The 11,233-nt window shown below is 41.6% G+C and overlaps 1 long non-coding RNA gene across 1 annotated transcript; it reads right to left on the bottom strand.

Annotated features, from left to right (window-relative positions):
* Nucleotides 1–6,004: 6,004 nt before the first annotated feature.
* Nucleotides 6,005–10,535, bottom strand: LOC115020329 (uncharacterized). Its single transcript, XR_003833557.1, has 3 exons — nt 10,221–10,535; nt 9,562–9,608; nt 6,005–6,156 (listed from the first exon to the last, which is right to left on the bottom strand). It is a non-coding gene; the product is annotated as an uncharacterized LOC115020329 (long non-coding RNA).
* Nucleotides 10,536–11,233: the final 698 nt, after the last annotated feature.

Genomic DNA, 11,233 nt, shown 5'->3' with positions numbered 1-11,233 from the left:
CACACACACACACACACACACACACACACACACACACACACACACACACGTTAGATAGAATCTAACTAGAGAAAACAATCAGCAGTTTGGGGTTTTGTTTGTCTCGTCTGTTTTCAACTGTAATTGACAATAAAAAAGAAGAATGGAGGGAAAGAAGCAGAAAAAAGAGAGAAAGAAACCATATTTCTTATTAAACCGCCGAAAGGAAAAAGAGGGTTGGTTGTCTCAAATCCTGTACAAATCACAGCTGGAAATCCAGTAGTGTGTGTGTGTGTGTGTGTGTGTGTGTGTGTGTGTGTGACCAGCATTCAGTGCCTCAGCCACCTCTGGCAAATCGATACAGACTTACACACTCGGGGACAGATTAATGAAAAGTATTAGTTTGGGGTCTGAGTCGTACTGATAAAGAACAAAGAGTGAATCATGCGGGCAAGAATCATTGAAATATCATTATTTACTTCAACACGTGGAATTTTAAACAACTCAAATGTAATAAGGGACCACACACACACACACACACACGCACGCACGCATCATCAAGTCTAGGCTAAACATACGTACCTCTTCCTACGTATCGCTCCTAACAATGCAGTAGTGTGCTCCATGTCAGAGACCTGAAGCCACATACTCAATAAGTGGATTGAAATACTTACATGTCATGTAAAACTTCAGTGTTGTTCTTCCTGCCGTCATTTGACGTGACAGTGACGTAGTTGGTGGTCAGGAAGAAGAACAAACGTCAGCTTCTCTGGCAGCGTGGGCAGATTTTGTTGGATTCAGTCGCCGGCGAAAAACCTGGTCGTGCTTTACTATGCATGAAAGTTTCTCTCCTCACTTTGGACAAAGGTGAACTGCAGATTCTGAAGAGAAACCAGCGGGGTCGAGAGGGCAGACGACCACGCTGTAGTTTGCTGTTCTGTTGAGTTGCCTCTTAGCAAAAATGTTAAGTGAATTTAACTTTATTGTGAAAGGTAAAATGAAAAAAGTGAAGCTGTAAAGCGCTGCCTTGACAATGTGGAAAATAATAAAGAGCTGTTGCCATCTTGGATCACTTGCATAAGTATAGACGCAACTCGGCTAGACTATATTTTGGCCGGGCATCTGTCGCTTGTTTACAATGTATACTGATACATGAAGGCACTGGCGCCACTCAGCTCTCTCCGTCAATATAGCAGGCACTAAGGAATTTATTGCTTCAATGGACTACATTTATATAAAAGCCTGACTTACTCAAAGATGTTTATCAAAGGATTTCCAAATCAATATTCTACCAGTTAGTCTGTGCATGAGAATATTAATGAGCTTGGTCTGGAGTAAAAACATTTCACATTTGTGTGATATAGCAGGTTTTCTTGATAGTGACATGCCAGTATGGACTCACACCAATGCACAAATAGCCTCGCGGAAAATTGTATTACACTTTGCAATTTCTTGAAAACCCCCAAGACTCCTACGAAATAAGCTCAGACAGGACCAACATGACTGTGTGTATATATGTGATAATCAAAGCCTGCACAGGGCTTCTCCTGTCTAATATGATTTCCAATGTTCTACCGGCTGAATCTGTGAGCACCCGTATACCATGTATACCGCACGGTACACAAGTCAGGATGATGTGTTATACCAACGAGATGAGGTTTGTGGAGGACGGTGGTGATGCTCGGCTACATCATCTTTCATTAACGCTGCAAGTGGGCGCTAATTGTTGCCTCATTCTTTTTGAAAGTAAAGTCAGCATTTTATCTTACATCACTTTTCCAATGCAGACTCCATGCAGTGGTTGCAATCATGTCGCCCATGAATCTGCGAGAGGGTAGTTATTCTGTTAAATGTGTGTGTAGCAGTCTATCAAACGAGGCCCATAGTACTCATTAAGTCTACAGGGTATTAGTGAAAGCACGGAGAGGTCTGAGAGAGTGAATGAGAGCGGCTGGTTTCTGATCAAAGTCTGACAATACTATACTATAGGGAGATTACCATCACTCGGAGGTGGGGGGCAGTGGGAGGGAGAGAGAAAGATTGGGAGGAAGAGAGAAAAATAAAAGTGATTAACTGAATCAATGGGAGAGAAATAGAAGGAGAGAGTTAGAGGGAGGGAAGGAGGGGGGGAAAGAAAGAGAGAGGGGCAGGCTTTTGATCATCTGTAACAATACCCGGCTGTGTAGGGTGGTATATCGTTGCATCAGTTTTGCTTCATAAAGGAGTGACTGAAAGATATGAGCTCAATACAAACTGCAAGTATTCCCCAGTCAGATCTCTCTCTGATACACACACACGCAAAGATTTTCTGCAAGTCAAACCGTATTCTGAGCTCAGCCTCGCTTTCTAGATTCAATGAGCTCAGTCTGCTTGCATTGATTTAACACCCTCTTACAATGGAAATGTGGCAGGTGGGCAGGCATACGCTTTCATGTCTGTGCACAGTGCTGCCGCAGTCAAGTAGGTGCCGAGGAGCAGATCAGCATGCAGCACAGAGACTTTCTTTGTTTCTTGTGTTGTGGCACTACAATTTTGCGAAAGTAGTATATATATATGATGTCGGACATGTTGGACACCAGTTACATGGCCAGAGGCAAGAACTAGGTTGTCAACACTCACAAGACATCCAGTTTGAATGTTATCAGCCTATTAAAAAGGCATTTTCTCAGCGGTTATCAGTCCCAGATGTGGATCAGAAGGGGCCTGCTACACACAATAGTAAGTTTTATTATCTATTCACTCGGTTGAAGATGACATCGACGTCTAGCTGTCATGATCGTGATTTTTCTATATCCTGTTTTATTTTGAAGTGTTCATTCCCCTTGTGTCATGTCTAGTTGTACTTCCGGTCTCTGTGTTTTCCCTTCCTTGTGATTGTTGATTAGTTTCCGTGTATTTGCCTTTCTCTCCCAGCTGTGTCTCGGTCCCTCATTTAGTGGTTGTGTGTATATAGCCCTGTCTGTCCCAGTGTTCCTTGTATGGTCATCATTCATGTTACATGGTGTTTTCCCCTCGTGGTTACCTCGTACTCACCCTCTGGTCTGTATTTTCGGTTTTATTTGTTACTTTGGAATTTTGTAAGCTTTCCTGAAATAAAGCTCTCTTTTGTTAAAAAGATCATCTTACATTCTACGTTTGGGCCCTCACCATTTCTCCACTGTGACCTTAGTAATTATGTTAGGTGAGGTCATGAGCGAACATTTTTCAGAAGGGTTTGAGGTTTGGGGCGATAGTTTACACAGGACCACAATCTTTTCCTGAACAGAACCAGGTAGTTGTGTAGCCTAAACCTAAAGAAGTTACGTTTCATTCAGTTTCACATAGTCACTTTGAGCAGTTTGGCTCTTCTAACATATTAGAATAGTTGAGATAACGCTATTTTAATAGACTGATAACATTCGAAATGGGTGCGCAAGATGAAGGTAGTTATGTAAACATTACTGTATTGATGTGTTTGGGATCAGGGTTCTCGATGCTGGTCAAACTGCATCGACACCAATGACAAATATTGTTGTTCCTTCAGTCTAAAAGGCTCCTTTTTTATTTTTACTAAACCTTTCTCACAGTTGACATTTTGACTCGTCTGTTATCACTTAGAGCTGTGTAAAGTCAAGCTGTCCGCTATGAGAGAAGGGAGACAGTTTGAGGCAGAAGAAAACAGAGCGGTGTGTTTGCTTCAGTCTTTCCTTCATTAGCCAAAACAGGGAGAATCTGGAGTCTAAAAAAGAAAAGGTCGGAGACTCGTTTTTAGAATCTGTAAATCAGCAAGACCTTTATGGAGCCATGTGAGAGTTGGTGTTGATTCCTATTCTTGTCTTGTAGACAACCCAAGTCGTCACTCTGACCGATGTTTAAAATAAATATGTGCTGATTAATTTCAGTTTCTACTAAGAAGCAATATATGGTGGGTTCATTGGCCTCAAAAAGTAACAATAATATATTTAGAACAACTCTGCTCTGATGCTTTGAAAGTATAAAAACATGTCATTTCAACTGATACATTACTGATCTACTGAAGATGGGCAACTAACTCTGAAACTTCCTTCATTTCAAACAAGGCACAAGACACACAAAAAAAATATTGTGGCTGAGATAAAATCTACTGATTACAGAGTGAGACACAGAATGGCAGCAGAGATATGGCCACGGGGATGAGATGGGGGTATTCACATGGCCACACAGGGTTCTTCAAAATGACTTATGGGCTTCAGAAAAACCTTTACGTCGTCTCACACCTTTTAGATGTGTTTTTTCTCTGTCAAGCTGCTGACAGCTTCTCATCCCCTCCTCCTCGCTGCCCTCATTCCACCTCCACTATCACAAACAAACACACAAATATTACAGACACACATCCCACAACACCGCCACCTGAACTCCAACACACACTCACACACTCACAAATACAGGATATTGCTATGATGGACAACAAAGCTAGAGGGTGAAAATTGAGGCCGGACGTCACGTCAAACCAAGGACTCATAACAACTCAATACATCAGCCTGTATGAGGGTGTGCGTACGTTTTTATTCCTTGCCGAGATGATACACTTTTACACGTATACTAACTGCGTCACATGTGTGCGCACACATACAAACACGTACACACAATCAAACACACACTTCATCACAGATTGTTACTGACATATGAGTCACTCTAGACCCATTGAAACATGAAGAGACGGCGTGATAGTTGTCACACTAGTTTACTGATGCCTCTCCATCCATCTCAGAGCTCATGTGTCCGACTTTAGAGAGATGAAAAGAGAGATGGAGGTGTGACCTCTTGTAGATTGCCTGAACCCATCTCTCCATGCAATCTCTCTTTCTTACTACCACTCTGTTTTAACATCTCCCCCCCTCTCACTTCGACTTCCTTTTCCTACACTTTCTCCCCCTTCTTTGTTTTCTCTCTGTCCCCATTTCCTCCTCGTCTCCTTTCCCTCTCCATCACGTCATTGATACAACACTTCAAAGTGGAGCGCCAGGCTTTCTGTACTTGGCTTCGCTGTGCAGGGAAATGCAGCCGTCTAAGAACCCAAGTTTGATACACAATGCATGAAGCTCCTGCGTCACTTTGAGATAACAAATAAATAACCCGGAGAAACCCATCACAGCTGGGGAGATCTTAAACAACGCAGTATGATCTCAAGGCAATTTCTCGAACTGTATACAGAAAGCAGCTCTGGCTGGTTTTGTTAGCACTGTATGAAAAATTGAAAAGAAGGGAACGGCTGCAGAATCTCATTACCTGAGGTGCCTGTGGGGCTGGTTAGAAGGTTAAAAAAACAATGAACAAGAAACTACAAAAAGGTACCACAATTTACTCTTCCAATACTATACCTGCTGAGATTCCACGGTGATATACTCCAAAGTTTAAATGTGGTTTAAGCAAGATTATCTGTGCTTAGTGTTGGCTGTAAATAGTCTAAACAGAGGCCTAGTAACAGGGAAGATTTTGCCACATGTTTCCAGGGATTCAATGTTGATCATTACAATCATCTTCATTAACGAAATCTAAAGTTTTTCATGAATTTGTTTTTGAGAAAGGTCCTAAGAAAAGTCTACGTCACTGCAGAATTGTTAACATCTGTGTTCTAATAATGATTCAATTGAATGCACAATCCAGTTTAGCAGGTTAATGCCATTCAAAACAACATGCCGTGTGCACATACAGAAATTGAAAAGAAACGTTGAGAGCATTAAGTCAAGAATGCCCACACAAAAGCCTAAAAAGGGTGGAGCACCAGTTCTGAAGTGGAGGGATTTCTCCATGAAGTGAATGCCAAACTTCTTGAAAACTGCATAAGTGGTTTTAGGAAGAAAGTTCTTCTTCAGAAAGTTTGGTGAACGAGGCCTTGAGGTCGTGGTCATTGCGCTGTGACCTCCAGAGCATGCCCGGGTGGTTTGCAGAAGACTGTGAAGCAAAATGGATATAAGATTTGCATTTCCTAGTCTGAGGCCATGGTACTCGGCCAACCAATGCTCCAAATTATATGACAAAATACATTGTTCGTACATGCCTGCTAGTACGACATACACAGTCCATACTCGGCAGGAATGCCCCCTTTGGGTTCGTAAGGAGTCTCAGGGTCGTCAAGCTGGAGGGTGCTCCTTCGGATTGAGAGGAGCCACTTGAGGTGGTTCAAGCATCTGATCTGGATACTTGTTGGATGTCTCCCTATGGAAATAGACCCAAAACACCTGGAGGTATTACATACTGTATATCCCTTCTGGCCTGGGAATGCCCCCGGTTGCCAAGGGAAGAACTGGATGATGTGACTTTGACTACATCAAACTAATAGTCCTTTTCAGAAAGACTTCTAAATGTGTGTCATGCACACAGCTGTCAAGTTCTTGACTATCTTAAGTTTGACTAATTTTCCTTAAATTCTGGGTAAATTAAGACTGTTTTCAAACTTTAAAACATTGTAGACATCAAACACACATCAAAGACTCCAGCAGAAAATGTTCGCGTTCAGGAAAAATTCAGGGACATTTTACAAGGAACATTGAGGGGAGAGTGTATAAAACAGTTTCTGTAGCAGAACATTTCAATGCAGTGCCGACGTGTAACAGAGCTGAGATGCAGAGGATTCTTAATGCGACAGGACACAGTACTTCTGCTAACTTGCACTGTATATTTCTATTTCTAAGACTTTCCCTTCTCATTTCTTCCATAACAACCCACAATGTAGGAGCCATGTTTTCCTCTTTTTTAGGCTCAGTTTTTTTAAATGAACTTGCATTTGAATCCAATTAGACGGGACTTAAACTCCAGAACATTATGAAATACCTTTAAGACTTGACAACAGTGATGTCACCTCACCTGTTGGGGTAAATTCCTGCTCTTACTTGCATCTGTTTTTTCTTCTCTTTCTCAGCTTAATGTATTCCCCATCACCTGTCTCTCTTTCCCTCCTCACCTTCTCTCTCTTTTGCTGAACCCAAATTGCACTCCTTTAATTGAATAATTTATTAGTTGGCTGCTCCAGAATGTATTACTTGGATGGGCATTACACTCCCTCAAACACACACACACACACACACACACACACACACACACACACACACACACACACACACACACACACACACACACACACACACACACACACACACACACACACACACTACTCTGTCCTAAGAAAAAGAAAAGAGTGGGAACAATTGGAGCATGGAGACACATGTAAGTAAGAATTAGGGAAAATGGGATTTAGATGGTGGGGTGAACGCTGGTAGGACAGATTGAGGAAAGGGTTAAGGATAGAAGGACAGAAGGAGGACGAGGTAGAAGAGAATTAATGGCTAGTTCGGCAGGAGGAATAATAAAAGAAAAGGACAGAGAGAATTCACTTGGGGTTAAAACAGTACAAGTGACAGAATTATTACAGTTATGTCAAGCAAGACTGCAATATCTGGGCCACACTGCTGCTTAACCACATTTTTAATTTTGAGACTTAAACAGTTGGCTGTTTCTTTTGTGCAAGATTTAGAACTGCTCCTACGATAAAAAACAGACCCATTTGAAACTAAGTATATATACAATGGCTCAGCAGTTTCCCCTTAGTGTATAAACTGACTCAGCACTCTGTGGTGAAGGTGGCACTTACACCCCTAAAACAAATCACCTTCAAGTGTCAGTGGACCAGCTTTCATTTATCCAGAAAGAGCAAGAATGGATTATTTCAAGGATATAAATCTTGGATCAAAGCAGAATATAGTTCACTCAAAACAACACGTCAGCCTCATGGTGGCCTTAGAGGAAGTCAGGGGATCACCAAAGTCATTAGGATACATCATCCAGGAACCATGAACGTCTGCAACATTTTCAGCCAATCCATCCAAAAAGTGTTAAGATATATTTCAGTCTGGAACAAAGTGTTTGACCCACAGACCGACATCTGTACTTGAAATCACGTTCAAATATTACACATTTATTTGGTATTTTGTGGTAACAACTGTAGGGAGGTGGTCGGGATGGATGGGTGGGGAAGGACTTTGACACTTCTGCAACCACGCTCCTGTCTGTGGTTAAGTTTATGCAACAAAGCCACTTCAGTTCACATTTGGGAAAGATTATGGTTTCACACATAATAATCACATTGTATATCAAGTCACTGCAGACTTTTTCTGTATTAAACCAGAACAAAATCTTTGTCTAACCTCAACCAGGTGCTGTGAGTTCATAAACACTGTAGTCAGTATGAGCGAATATTGTATTTTAAGATTTTTCTCATTTTGGCGAGAAACTGACGCTGCTACTGTAGCTACTGACCTAATAGCTAACTAGAGCTACTGTTAGCATCAGCTAGCGGTTAGCGTTACTCTAGCAACAAGTAAAGCTTTCTGTCCATCAGGAAACTCCAAAAAACTCCAGTCGAGCAGCAGGAGGACATCAGGGAAAACCAGAAAACATTTTCTCCATAAAATATGATCCAGTTTCACCAACACTAACTTTATATAATAAAGCATCACACACTTCTCCTGGGAGATTGTAGAATCTGGTCACCAAATTAAGACAGTAGTTGTATAACCCTGATTTCTAGGAGCCAGGGTTGCGTACATAGATTAATGCTGCTCTTCTAACTATGTATATATATATATATATATATATATATATATATATATATATATATATATATATATATATATATATATATATATATATATATATATTTTTTTTTTTTACTGGTTTCCTTCTCAAAGCCAATGTACTGGCATTGTTTTGATGTGCAGAGATTATCCAGTGGTTAACACCGTAGACAACAAACTGACTATCCATTTTCCACCATCATTTTCTGTTCCCCACATTGTCTCTCTCTCATACTCATCTCTACATATTTTTCTGACTTTGTCTCAGTCAGTTTCTTTTCTCCACTGTTTCCCTCTCCCAGCCTCTCTTGCACTTCATCCATCTTTTAGTCTTTCCATCCACCCACCCACCCACCTCTCTCTCTCTCTCTCTCCTCTCTCTCTCTCTCTCTCTCTCTCTCTCTCTCCTCTCTCTCTCTCTCTCTCTCTCTCTCTCGCTCTCTCTCTCTCTCTCTCTCTCTCTCTCTCTCTCTCTCTCTCTCTCTCTCTCTCTCTCTCTCTCCTGTGCCTCCCTTGTTGGCCCTCTCTCTTCTGCCTCACAGTCTTCCCTCAGGCCTAGCTTGTAGTTTTCTGTCCATCAGCACTTTGGGGAAAACGAGAGTGGAGAAAGATGAGAAGAAGCGAAGTGCAGGGCCTTGAGGCCTGCCGGCAGAGCATCGGAGAGGCGACAGGAGAGGGGAGAGTGAAGAATCTGAAGAGGCGAGAGCGAGGCCAGCAGACTTTACACTCCTCGATGTCCCGGCCTTGACAAATGGCTGTCTAATGACCTGAGATTAACTGGCTGAGAGGTCAAGATGAAAAAAGAACCCCTGAAGACAGAAGTGGAGAAAAAAGGGTGAAAAATATCACAGGGAGAGCGAGAGAGAGAGAGAAGGGTGAAGGGGAGTGAGATGAATAGACCTCCCTCCTGAGAACAGAGAGTTCCCAGCTGTTGGGTGAAGACTGTTAGCAGCGTGAGGAGGAAGTTGATGGATAGCAGTGTTTGTCTTACTTAAGCTTTCCTCAAGTTCTGCAGTCAGAGGTGGTTGGCTGGTACATCTGACAGAGAGAGAGAGAGAGAGATGGTACAGTGTGGCTTTGCACAACACATCATTTTAATATGTAAAGGCTAAAAGTTGTGGTGTGTGAGAACACAGCTCGATTTTAGCTCTCAATCCTTTTAGAATCAAGGGTTCAACGGGTATACATACTTTCTTATACGCGGCTGCAGTTGAATGGAATAAACTTCCAGTAACTCATTGAAGCAGAGATACATTTTAAACAGGCTGGAAAGAAATGGCTTGCATATAATCCATCAGAAAAGTGAAGTTGTACAAATTAACTCAGTGTCCTTTTAAATAGTTTTATGTGATTAAATGGATATTGTATTTATACGGCCTTGCTAGACTTGGCATCTTGAACCCCCCAGAGGATCACAATGGAAATATGCTTGGGACTTTATTGTGTAATTTAATACTTTGTAGATATGCATTATGTGTATTTTATGATTGTCAAATAAATCTCTCATCTGAAAACCTCAAAGCTTGAAGGAAGTTACTCATACAAATAAAATGTTGAATTTATACCCAGCATAAAGTGAATGCACTTGGTTATGATTGAATAATTTAGCTTTCTAACTTTAGCTAGATGTTGCAAAGTCACTGGCCTTACCGAGTTAGTTTGGTCACTTCAGGACTATTTGCGCCTTCAGCATGTCACAGACACACATTTAAATGGTTTCACAAGAAGTAAACACACTCTATCTTGTTGGAAGACATGTTCCCCTAGCTCTCTGACTCAAAATACTTTTGGAAAATCAATCTGCCAGCCTTCTGTAGCTGCCAGCCTCAGTCACTGGCTGTTGTCTAGAAAAATAAATATAAACTTTTAAAAAGTACAGTACAAACTCCAAATACTTTACTCGCTAAAAGGTAGCACAAACTCAAAATGCTCACAAGGAGGATACACCTAACATACTGCTGAATCACTGCCTCAATGACCAGACAAACTGGCACAAGACAAGGGGAGACAGGAATATTTATACATGAGGTGAGTGGGCACAGGTGGAAACAATCAGGGGCGGGACAGACGCTGACGATGGTGGGAAAACACACAAAGGCAGGAAGTTAAGCGATCTGGACTGAGAAGCAAGAGGTAGGTACAAAATAAAACAGGAAGTGCAACGACAGACAGTGACACGACACGGTGACTACAACATGAACACTTTAACAAACCACGATGAGACATGACAAACACCAGCTGTGGCTCAGGAGGTAGAGTGGTCACCAACCAGTTGGAAGGTTGGTGGTTTGCTCCCCAGTCCTGCAGTCAGCATGTCGAAGTGTCCTTGGACAAGATACTGAACCCCAAATTGCTCCAGATGGCCAACGGTGTGTGAGTGTGTGTGAATGGTTGTCGTTACTGAGGAGCTGTATGGTGCTCTTTGAGTGATCACAAAGATTGGAAAAGTGTTATATAAAAGCAGAACATTTACTCTACATGAAAGCAACATGTACAATGCACATCGGTAATAAAATGTTTTTTTCTTAATATTTTTAATCTTAATATTAACACAGTTACACACAAAACACAAACGATTTGCAGTTGCTTTTAGTTGCTGTGTTAGTTAAAGGTTAAAACAAACTTTCTTTGTCCTCTGTCTGTTGTTCTCCACTTCTAAATTT

This window comes from Cottoperca gobio, chromosome 15, assembly GCF_900634415.1.
Source record: "Cottoperca gobio chromosome 15, fCotGob3.1, whole genome shotgun sequence".
Classification (NCBI taxonomy): Eukaryota; Metazoa; Chordata; class Actinopteri; order Perciformes; family Bovichtidae; genus Cottoperca; species Cottoperca gobio.
Note: the sequence above shows the minus strand (reverse complement) of the source record. Positions and strands in the feature narration are given on the sequence as shown.